The sequence below is a fragment of the Peromyscus californicus genome, unplaced genomic scaffold, assembly GCF_007827085.1.
Source record: "Peromyscus californicus insignis strain IS unplaced genomic scaffold, ASM782708v3 Scaffold_20__1_contigs__length_68692818, whole genome shotgun sequence".
Taxonomy (NCBI): domain Eukaryota; kingdom Metazoa; phylum Chordata; class Mammalia; order Rodentia; family Cricetidae; genus Peromyscus; species Peromyscus californicus.
In genome coordinates this window covers 34,594,767-34,606,964 of record NW_026294503.1, presented here as the reverse complement: position 1 = coordinate 34,606,964, position 12,198 = coordinate 34,594,767, and the positions used below count along the sequence as shown (strand labels likewise).

At 45.5% G+C, this 12,198-nt stretch overlaps 1 protein-coding gene across 5 annotated transcripts in view; it reads right to left on the bottom strand.

The window, feature by feature from the left end:
• The window catches only part of Khdrbs3 (KH RNA binding domain containing, signal transduction associated 3), a 175,370-nt gene that overhangs the window by 111,334 nt on the left and 51,838 nt on the right, over window positions 1-12,198 (bottom strand). The gene's annotated exons all lie outside the window — the stretch shown is intronic.

Sequence of the window (12,198 nt, the reverse complement as noted above, 5' to 3'; positions counted from 1 at the left end):
AGCATTACACAGCACCAGTGCCCTAACCACTGCTCTTGGGGCATTCTAAAGCTTGTACTGTCAAGCATTGGCTCCAAGCCATGAATCGGAAGAATAAGGGGGCATGAGGAGGGTTGAAGGGAGGAGAGAGAAGGTGGACAGATATCTAATTATAGTTCTATTTTTATTTGTTTGTAATTTTTAAAAATTGGCTCTAAGTTGGTTTGGAAAACTTAGATGACCCTAACTGCCAGCTCCCCAACTACAGCCATCTCCTCATACAGCACGGACCACTGCAAGTGTCTTCTGCAATGAGCCCCCATCCCCTTCCCCATGAAGCTGGAATGAGCTCATCTTCTTTCAAGGTTCGTTCTTCTAAAACTCACTGATTCTCCTTCCTCAGGGAAGTAGCAGGAACAGGAAAATTAATCCCTCCTAGCTTGATCCTCACAGAGCACATAGGGACTGCTATTACTCTAAGTGGGAAAAATGGAGGCAGCATCTCTCTTTAGTTTCTTTAATGTAAAGCCTACTTCTACAAACACCTACTGCCTAGCACTGCCACATGCAGGGCTCAGGATCCAGAAAGAGCATACAGCTTCACTCTCATTGTGCACTGTCTACAGCACTTGGTTGTGTACAAGAGACACAGGTGCTTCCAGAGCAAGTACTGTGGACTTTCACCCCCAACAACTGCCGAGACAAAAGGCTGGGGTGGGGGGGAGAGGGATTGAACTGGGGGTGACATGAGTGCATAAAGGAGGACAAACTGCATATATCATTCTGCCTCTCTCTCTCTCTCTCTGTGTGTGTGTGTGTGTGGTGTGTGTGTGTGTGTGTGTGTGTGTGTGTGTGTGTTGAAGGGTCCAGAATTTTATAGAAATATAAAATTATAAGCTTAAGAGATAAAAATCGACAGTCATCAGCTCTAAAGGTTAACTGCTAACAATGACTGTCTGCTTTACAGCCAGCTCCTCTGTCAACAGCCAGGGGTGAACTTTTAAGTCCCTTGACTCTTATAGCCAACAACTGCCCGGACCAAAGTTAACTTTTTTTTTTTTGGTTTTTCGAGACAGGGTTTCTCTGGTTTCTCTGTGTAGCTTTGCGCCTTTCCTGGGACTCACTTGGTAGCCCAGGCTGGCCTCGAACTCACAGAGATCCGCCTGGCTCTGCCTCCCGAGTGCTGGGATTAAAGGCGTGCGCCACCACCGCCCGGCTTTTTTTTTTTTTTTTTTTGTTTTTGTTTTTTGTTTTTTGTTTTTTTTTTGATTTTTAATAGTTGTTTCTACGTGACTCCCAGCATGCAGTCTGTGCCTAATGCCTTCCCTCTTACTATAAGAAGGGGTTCAAGCCGGGCGATGGTGGCGCACGCCTTTAATCCCAGCACTCGGGAGGCAGAGCCAGGCGGATCTCTGTGAGTTCGAGGCCAGCCTGGACTACCAAGTGAGTTCCAGGAAAGGCGCAAAGCTACACAGAGAAACCCTGTCTCAAAAGACCAAAAAAAAAAAAAAAAAAAGAAGGGGTTCATAACCTCCCTCCAACTGTCACAGCCTTAAAATCCAACTCTGGCTGTGGTCTCAGCTAGCTGATAAGCTTTTTTGGCCCATGGTGATGTTTTTTGTTTGTTTTTTTGTTTTTTTTTTCTGGACTTGAGTTTGCTTCTGGTTTAATAGACTTTGGTGGTCTGTCCCCCATTATTTTGAGACTCTGGACCCAATAGTGTGTGTGTGTGTCTCTCTCTCTCTCTCTCTCTCTCTCTCTCTCTCTCTCTCTCTCCCTCCCTCCCTCCCTCCCTCCCTCCCTCCCTCCCTCCCTCTCTCTCTCTCTCTCTCTCTCTCTCTCTCTCTGCCCCGGGAGAATGCAGGTGCACTGGGTGGGGTGTGCACGTCCCACTCTCACTCCATCTCCAGACAGGATCACTGGGAAGCTGACTGGCATTAGAGGTCCCATGGTGCCAGGAAACACTGCAACAGGAAGTAGAGTGGCGGGGAAGGAAATGGAGAAAGGTAAGAATCTGAAGATGAGAAACATTCAGGCATTTCCCATAAATCAACACCAAGTTGGAAAACTTCAGAATCAATGGTGTGATAAATTAATAATCTTATTCTTCAATAAAAAGCACTGGGTCCTTTGGAGTAACCCAGAGGAAGGGTGTATGGAAACCTATCTTATAACCCAATTAAAATGCAATTGGAGGGAACAGAACACATGATGTATGAAAGGATGACATAGTGGGGGTTAAAGGTGTAAGTGTAAAAGGGGGTGGAGGAGCAGGAGATGAATTAGCCAAAACTAAGGGTTACAAAAAACGCTTTACGGAAGCTTACCAGTAGGTAAGATAATTTCAAATGTACTTTTTAAATAGTAGTTCAAATGGAGGAAGCCTGCATAAATGGACAATGCTGCTGCCAGAAGGCAAAGCTATTAAACAAAACTGCAGAATCAGGCACAAGACACCTCCCCAGAGGTCTCCAAAACAACCAGGCTCCACCATTGATGCTCACCCACCATAGCCCCAAGGTAAGACCCACAAAACAACCCAGGCTAACCACTGCTCTTGCTTACCCACCATTACCCCCAGGTAAGACCCACAAAATAACCCAGGCTCCACCATTGCTCTTGCTAACCCACCATAACCCCGAGGTAAGACCCAATTGCTGAGACACCACACATGTTGGTCAAAGGACATAAAGAAATTAACTGATAACCCTACAAAGAAACTTCCTCACTACTGGTTAGCTTTCATTAGCAGCTGCAGTTACCTGCACAAAAACAAGCCAGCTGAAATTCCAATGTGGACGGGGGAGGAACTCAAAAGGCCCCCTACCTAATGGAGGAGTCAGTAGCAGTTTACAGATGCTGGGGAAGGGAGAATAATTCTTGGGGGCGGGTGGCTATTGGTAGGGTGACTAAGATCCAGTGGATGGCCCACCCCCCATGCACTTAGGAGCAGCATTGATTTGACTTAGTGGATTATTGAGAAAGGGAGGAAGGGAGAAAAGGAAGGGAAGGGAAGAGAGGGAGGGAGGGAGGGGAGGGAGGGAGGGAGGAAGGGGAGGGAGGGACAGAGAGTCAGTCCTGTAGTTTGGAGAGGGACATGTTGGGAACCTGGGGGAACTGGAGGGGAATATTATCATAATTGTATACATGGTTAAAATTCTCAAAGAATAAATTAAGAAAACAGCAGCAAGTCAAAAGTCAGCTTCTTCACTGAGTATAATCCAAGACTTCAGCTGTAATTAGTAAAAGAAAATAAATCCCATTTTTATTATCTATTCATATAGTAATTAGAAATAATCTCTGACATATAAGTCAACAAACTAGGTAAACTAAAATTTCCTTTAAGACAATTAGATTTTTTTCCCCATTTTTCATGTTTGTGTGGTATGCATGCATGTATATGCACGCTTCTGTTTGAATGTGAGAGGGTATACATCTTCATGTGTTTGAAAGTGCATATGGAGGTTAGGTGAGTGCAGGAAATCATCCTTGATAGTCTGCCTCCCTCCCCCAAGACTTATGCATTGAAGCAAGGTGTCTCAATCAAACCGAGAACTCACTGATATTACTAGTCTTGTTAGCCAAGCTGCTCAGGGGATCCAGTCTCTGCCTCTGTGGCATTTACATGAGTTTCTAGAGATCTGAACTCTGGTTGTCACATTTTCAAGGCAATCACTTTAACTACTGAACTATCTCATCTCTGTAGGCCAACAACTATAATTTTTATTATACGTATATTTGGTGATTATGAGTAGTTTTGTTGTTTTCAAGAAATCCAGTAAAATACAGTATGTATGGGGGGAGGGAGAGTTCAACTGCACCAGACAACCTCTACAATCAAGACCAGCTGGTAGTTTCATAGTCTCAAGCCTATGCTACTCAGGACAGAAAAGCAGCTCAGATTCCGAGAAGCTCCCCCCAGATTCATGTGTCCCTTTCAATGGCTATAAAAATGAAGTCACCAAACAAGGATTTCATCAGACGTCCTGGGGAGATGCACCGGGGATCTGACTTTCATTGCTATCAGGTCACATTTGGTGTCACACAACTCACTGAATACACTGCCACCTTCCCACTCAGAATTAGTCAGTGTGTGATGGAGGTTTTGGAGAATACAGAGGGAGGTAAAACTGTTCCCAAGCAAACCTCTGTTATCTCAGACACGGTTCCAGTAATGATTTCTGCTTTAGTCTCAGTTTATACTTTGAATGTGAAATGTCCCCATGGGTTCATGTGATTAAACCTTTGGTCCTCAGCTGTTCCCATGTTTTAGAAGAGTATAGAAGCATAGGAGATGGAGTCTTGCTGCAGGAAGTGGGTCACGGGTTGGAGAGGGCTTGAGGTTTTTATACTGTGCTTAACTTCCTATCTGCTCTCCAGTCCAAGTGAAGGTCCAATGGGACCAGCAGCCACACAATGCTACCTTGTGTTACCATGCTTTCCAACCTGGAAGCACTATATCTAGCACTCTGACCCTGAATCCAAAGCCAGTGAGAGAAATTTACCATGGCCTTGAAATCTGAGCCAGTGAAAGAAACAATTTAGCCCTAAACTGTGGTGTGGTAATACATTGTCTTCCCCAATATATTGTGCACCCTAATAAAGCTTATCTGAGGATCAGAGGAAAAAGCCAGCCACTGTATTAAACATAGAAGTCAGGCAATGGTGGCTTAATCTTAGCATTTGGGAGGCAGAGATCCAACCAGATCTCTGTAAGTTCAAGGCCACACTAGAGAACAGAGCCAGGCATGGTGACACATGCCTTTAATCCCAGCACTAACCATAGAGGTCTGGAGGTCTGTACAGACAGACAGGAAGTGATGATGTACCTGGGCAGAGAGAGGAAGTGAGATGCAGAACAAAAAGGCATATAGGCATGGGTATACAGGAAGTAGCTCTCTTTGGCTGAGGATTTCTGTGTGGTAAGAATGTGGATGGCTTTTTTCTGCTTTTCTGATCTCTCAGTTTTTACCCCAACATCTGGCTCCAGGTTTTTATTAATAAGACCGTTTAGCAATTTGTCTTACATTGAATCCAAAACCTAAGAAACACACATTGTCCCTAGAACCAGAGCAAGTGAAAGAAATATACCTGGCATAAAACTAGAACCAAAAGGCTAAAAAGGGCCAGTGAAAGAAACATAGTTTGGCCCTGAAACCAGAGCCAACTCTGCCCTGACCAACAAAACCAACCAATCCCTGAGCAGGAAAACCAACCAATCCCTGAGCAGGAAAACCAACCAATCCCTGAGCAGGAAAACCAACCAATCCCTGAGCAGGAAAACCAACCAATCCCTGAGCAGGAAAACCAACCAATCCCTGAGCAGGAAAACCAACCAATCCCTGAGCAGGAAAACTAACCAATCCCTGAGCAGGAAAACTAACCAATCCCTGAGCAGGAAAACTAACCAATCCCTGAGCAGGAAAACCAACCAATCCCTGAGCAGGAAAACTAACCAATCCCTGAGCAGAAAATCTTCTCCCCGGAGAAACTCCGCCCCTAAGAAGCCCTATGTAAGGTCCTCTGCCTGTTCAGTTGTTGGCTGGGTTTTCCCACCCTGGCAGACGCAGCCACTCTCCTGGACTCCTCCTTCCCAAATAAATCTCTCTCTTAAAAGAGTTTCAGGTAAAGTTCTTTCCATGGTACAGAACAGAAGAACCTTTGCTGAGGTTCCCCCTTAGGGGGACTGGTCAGAAAAAACCCTTAGGGGGCTGAACAGAAAAAAGTAACAACTTTTCTTCACTGGAGCAGGAGGAGATTGCTACATTTCTGCAGGGGTTTCCCCTATAGCAGAATGAAGCAAAAGAAAACAGTATCTCGGGCTGGAGAGAAGAAACATCAGAGCTCTGCTGGGAAGCTGCTTTAAGGGAGGGTGGGAGGTGGAGCAAAGCTCAGCAATAAAGTCTCTCTTTAGGAGGGGAGGATTGCTACATCCTGCGGGGAGACCATCCCCCCCTCACCCCAGCTTCAGGCATAGCCTGACTTCCAGATAAGTCGGGATACCTTTCCCTCCAGAGCTGTAACACTCGAACTGACATTCACCTGTCCTGAGAGAGAGAATACTAAGCAGCATTTATCTAAAGCCTATTTAGTTCTGAGATATACTATGTATGAAGGGGATCCACAGAGCAAGGCAGAGACCAATGTAATATTATGCACAAAATGCTACAGAAAGGAGCTTACAGCTTGGGATGTGCAAGATTACTTAAAAACGAGAAAAATCCAGGCCTAAATTCTTAAAAGATTTGGTGAAGAAGAATTACAGGCAAAGGAATGTGGATTTCTCAGTGAGGGGATGTGGCCTCAGGAGACACTACTATAAGGGTACTCTATCGACACAGTGAGAATCATAACTTTTACTAAGATCTCATAGATTTTCTTATAATGTTACAAAATCTTGCTATCACGGAGGCAGTAGGTAGATGCCAGGTCTTGATGCCTGGCCCTGGGTTCTCACAGAACGATGGACAGATTAAGGTAGGTGACTCCCTGGGTGAGTCTCTTCGATCCATGTAGAGGAGGAAGAAGGACAGAAGCATGAGAAGGCAGGCCAGGTTCATAATGTCGAGATGAAACCGTGACAGTTCAGTAACAAACAGAGAGCTGCAGTAACTGTCAGCTGACGCAGCAGAAGTGTCCTAGAGGAAAGGGGATTGGGCGGTGCACAGAAAGTGAGAGCAGACAGGTCGGGAGATAGGGTGGGTAAAGACACAGAAAGGGGAGAGCTAACTCTTAGAATGAGCAGCAAATGGGACATGAACCTGGTTCATTTAAGAGTGTAAAGAGTAAGGAAAGAGCAGCCAATGAGGTACACACCATATTCAAAGAGGCATGGGAGCTAATACTGAATGTCCTGCTGAAGTCCCCACAAAGGGGTTCCTCAAACTCCACCTCCCTTCCATTCTTCCCTGTGGTGTACCACCATGTCTGAGGCTGGCAGCCTTGTTTCCTATACTGGGGCACACTGGTGCACTGGTGTTTAGCCTTCTTTCCTATACTGGGACACAAAGCACTGCATGTAGCCTAAATCCCACTTTCTAGTGAGACAACTTTCAAGTACCTGAACACTGTTCTTTGATGATTCCTCAGCTGTTAGTTCTTTTAAGGTTTGTCTTACCCAGCAGACTGCTTTCCCTCACACATTGACTTTCAAATAATGAAGATGACACTGACTCAGCATTCTAAGCATCACCTACACCTTGTGTACTGTCTCAGCTGCTTGCTCTCACTCCACCCCAGTGTCTCAGATGGATGTTAATCACAATTTTCCATGATGATTTTAAAAATCACGTAATTAGTAAGAGAGTCAGAACTCAAAAATCTAGGCCTCCCCTAACACGTATCAACAACAGGTCATTCATAGGCTTTATTGAGGAAACAATAACCCAATGAATCATGTGGATTGTGTGTGTGTGTGTGTGTGTGTGTGTGTGTGTGTGTGTGTGTGTGTATGTATGTGGGGGTGGGGGGGAGTTGTGTATTTTTGTTACAAGCTAGAATGGAAAGGAATGCATTAAAGAAGCAACAAGTTCCTGGGCTGAGCGCATACAGAACTTAGACTTCTTTATGAAACACATCAGCTTGGAACTCTCACAATGTAGCATGGCCTTTCTGGAGCTTCTTTCTTGTTGAGGAACTGACCTCGAAAACGGATTCCAGAAAGAAATGGATAAATTTGGGTCATCTGAACAGTTTCACAGAGGGCCGCACCCAAAAGCATGTTGGCTGGAGAGATGGCTCAGTGTTTAAGAGCACTGGCTGCTCTTGCAGGGGACCTGGGTTGGGTTCCCAGCACCCACATGGTGGCTCACACTCATCCAAATAAGTCGAGTTCAGAGGGAACCTCACCCACTTCGGCATCTGTGGGGAGCAGGCATGCACTCAGTACACTTACATACATGCTGGCAAAATACCCAAACATGTAAAATAAAACTAACCTTTTTAAAAACTGCAACAAAGCTATGAATAACCAAAGCAATAAAGAACCATGAAGGGCTCAAGGGGTTAAAATGGAGAGGAATGAGGGAGCAAGGGCGGGGTAGGGTCAGGGGTAACACTTGGCACAAGCTGAAGGAGGAGGGAGTCAGGACAGGAGACAGAGAGTAGGGGAGATAGGGAGGTACTGAGAGAGAAGCACCTACAGGAGCCATGAACTTGCACAGAGACAGGCAGTCAAACTCCGGCACACCACAGGGAAAACAAAGAAAGGAAACACACTGGTGTCACTTCACCTTACTGCCCCTCCTGTGCTCGTTGCAGAAAGCATATAGTTATGGACATAACAAGAGGCCAGAGGACAAAGAGGGCTGTCCACACCGCCTCTGAGGAACAGAGTGGCAGGGAAGGTGGAAAGTGGCAGACATGTAAGGCCTCTGGCAACCTGAAGCAATCTGGAAAGCATGCGACAGGTCTGCTAACAAAGCTCCACTTGGGCTCAGCACACATAAAGCCACACAGCAAAGGCAAGGAGAAGCAATGAATGGTGGGATATCACTTATAGCAATGCCGACCTAATTATTATGACTTTAGGGACAATGATTCCTCATGTACAGGACTGTGGATTCTCTTTCCATTCTAGGAGTTTCCATTTCTTACATCACTTTACAGAGCAGGATGCCCATGCTTAGGAAGGTAGCCAAAGGCAGACTAAGGAGGAGGGGACTCCACATTCCAGTGCAGATGCTCTACCATCAGAGGCCAAGCCGCCTCCTTCTCTCTTTAAAGAACACATATGGGTTTTTACCATGCTCAGGTCTGTGGAGCACATTCTCACTGTTACAAATCACATAAACTTTTCTTCCTCCAGCAAAGATATGACAGTACACCTGTTCGACAACCACTTCCTGCAGGCCCTTTTCTGCACTGCCCCTGGCTGCCTTCCATTCTATGAATGCAGGGCTGTGACTACTTCACATGTGCAAGCACAGAAGAGCAGCCCATGGTGATGCGTGTGTGATACTCACTGCAATACCCAACATTCACCCTTGCTGCAACATGACGTAGATCCCTCTTGACTTCACTGGCCTGTTTCTGCCATACCTCAGACCTTAGCAGGCCCCAGACCTTAGCAGCACTGATGCCATGTTACAAGGCCCATTCAGGCTTTGAAACCCAGCATGTAGGCTACACCACCTGCCAAAACTGGAGCAAAGGCTAAGTCAGTGGTCCCAGGAAAGTCCCCCAGTGGAAAGACCCTAAATGCACCAACTCTGCTTTTGGCTTCTGTAGTTCTGCTTCTTGCTAACAAGGATGAGGTTTTTGTGAATAAAAGACAGAGAGCCGTACGGCTCCGGGATGCAAGCTTGGGGCAAGTTCCCCATGCAGCTGCCAGCCAGCAATACAGATGTTCTACTCAGCTTTAAGAGCGTCGCTGTGTGTTCTCTGGTGAACTTACCTCTCAACGTCAGCTACTGTGAACAACTAACAATCCCTGTCTGGTTTGAAACGAGATGTAGCAGTATTCTGAGAGCTGTAACCCCCAAGTGTCCCGAGGCTCTGTGAACATAGGCACATCTGCTCCTCCTCCTTTCCTCTCCTGCACTGAGGCTGTGAAAAGTGCTGTTTCTATGTCAGGAGAAGCTTGGAATGACAAAACCTCAGTGACAGTGATTGTCTGAGGTTCGAAAGTAGGGCTAAAGGAATTTTGTGTGGCACCAAGAATTGATCAAGATGCAAACCCAAATGAAGAGTAAGGAAAGATTCCTCTACTGCAAAGTGCCCTACAGAATTAAGTAAAAACAAGACATTCCAACAGAAGCAGCAATGGCACCAGAAAAAGCAGAGGCAAGGGGCACAGGCCCAGCCAGGTGCAAAAGCCACCGGACTCCCTGCTCTGCGCGCTTCACACACAATACAAATGGTCCATTTCACCATTTTAAGGGAAAACACACAATGATCAGCACCCACAGTAGGAAGAGGGATGGCAGACGACAGGTCCTATCTCTGAAATCCAAACCCCTTGAATCCAATGCTGACTGCTGAATTCTCCCTAGGGACTGATGAACTGTGTTAGCTGTTCTTGGGTGTTAACTTGACTCCATCCGGAATTAACTAAAACTCAAGGGCCTGAGTACAACTATGAGGGATTTTTTTCTTAAATGATTTGAAGTGGAAAGACCCACTTTTAATCCAGATTGTGTGTGTGTGTGTGTGTGTGTGTGTGTGTGTGTGTGTGTGTGCGTGTAGGAAGATCCACCTTTAATAGGAGCCACACCTTCCACTGGCAGCGTATATAAAGGACACAGAGGCTTGCTTTCTTTGCCTGCTTGCTCTCATTCTCACTGGCAAATCCATTCCTTCACTGGCATTGGAGCCTGCTTCTTCGGGATTCCAATGTATGCTGAAGACCAGCTGAGACATCCAGCCCCACGGACTGAACAACAACTGGATTCCCAGCCTTTCCATTTGTAGGTAGCCATTGTTAGACTAGCTGACCACAGCCTGTAAAAAAAATCAATCAGTCTCTCTCTCTCTCTCTCTCTCTCTCTCTCTCTCTCTCTCTCTCTCTCTCTCCCTCCCTCCCTCCCTCCCTCTCTCTCTCTCTCTCTCTCCCTCTATACATTCTATTTCTCTAGGACAGCGATTCTCAACCCATGGGTCACAATCCCTTCAGTAAACCTCTATCTCCAAAAATACTTACATTATGATTCATAACAGCAGCAAAATTACAGTTATGAAGTAGCAACAAAAATAACTTTATGGTTGGGTGTTAACACAACATGAGGAACTGTATTTAAGGGTCACAGTACCAGGAAGGTTGAGAACCACTGCTCTAGAGAACCTTGAATAATACAGATTTTGGTACCAGAAGTGGTTCTAGACCAACAGAAGTATAAAGATGAATTTCTTAAGTATCTGAAATGGGCTTTCCCTTTTGCGAATACCTATAGTTACTGAAGCCCCTCCATCTAAGAGAGCATTAAAAGCCCATGGTGTGAACTATTTTATAAACTTAAGCAGAGAAACTCACTGGATTATCCTGATTTACTAATTGTGAAAGGCAATGAATTTGTTGACTATATAAAACTTTTGATAATTTGTGAAAAAAAATAAGGAAAATGATGATGGTGGTCAGTTGCTCCCAGCATCTCTAGATAAACTGACAAAGGAAAAGATGAGCTCTGTGATAAAAATTAACCAATTTCTAGCATCTCAGAATATGGTGAAGGACAGCAAGGAGCTCAGTCATAAAACTGACCAGCTCCACATGTGCAGAAACTGTCTAAAGGAAGCATGGTCTAGAAGGGACTCTTCTCTCCAGCAGCCAAAGTGCATAAGTTGGAGAAAACCAAATAGAAGCCCTCATCCTAAGGTTGGTGGAACAACAGCGAAAATTCAAGTCCCAGCCTCAGAGGGTGTCAGCAGTTACAGTAAGGGCACTGACTGCTAAGGAACAGGATCCTGGAGGGTGGGATGGGGATGTGTGGGAGGACACTATTAAAGCTGATGGCTTTGAACTCTCCGATCCTCAAAGGTTTCTCTCACCTGAGGAAGGTTCTCCACCCTCGCAGAAGAAATGCTCCCACCACCACCAACCCCTGCAATATTGCCCTTTCCACCTTTGACTGAGGAAATGAATCCTTCATTGTCTGCCAAACCAACAGTGACTTTCTCTGAAGGAGATGCCAGGCAAGACAATACTGATGTCCCTCAGGGCCCACAGACAGTTGTCTCAAAACCAATAATCAGACTTCAGGCTCAGCAGGCTCCTAAAGGGGAGTTGGAAAGTGTAGTCCATGAGGAGGTCTACACTACTAAAGAGCTTAATGAGTCTGCTAATTCACTCAAGCAGAAATCTGGGGAATATGTGTGCGAATGGATTGTAAGAGTGTGCAATAATCATGAAAGGAACATAAAACTGGATCAGGCTGAGTTTACTGATACGGGCCCTCTGAGTAGATTCTAGGTTTAGTGTGGAAGCTCGCACAATTAAAAAAGGGTGTCAGAAATTTGTTTGAATGGTTAGCTGAAGCATTTGTCAAAAGCTGGCTTACTGAAAAGTAGCTGGAGATGCTTGATATCTTTGTCTTAGTGTTAACAACAAGATTCTAAGGATCAGGGAGGGGGTATGCTGTGTAAAACCTAATCCTCTACAATGGGGAGACCCAGAAGACATGTCCTTCACTACTTTATAAGATGGTGAGAGGGCCACCAGCACATCTGAAGAGCTTTGTTGTCACCCTTTTCCTTGTGACAGACCTTAGGGTTGGAGATGCTGCT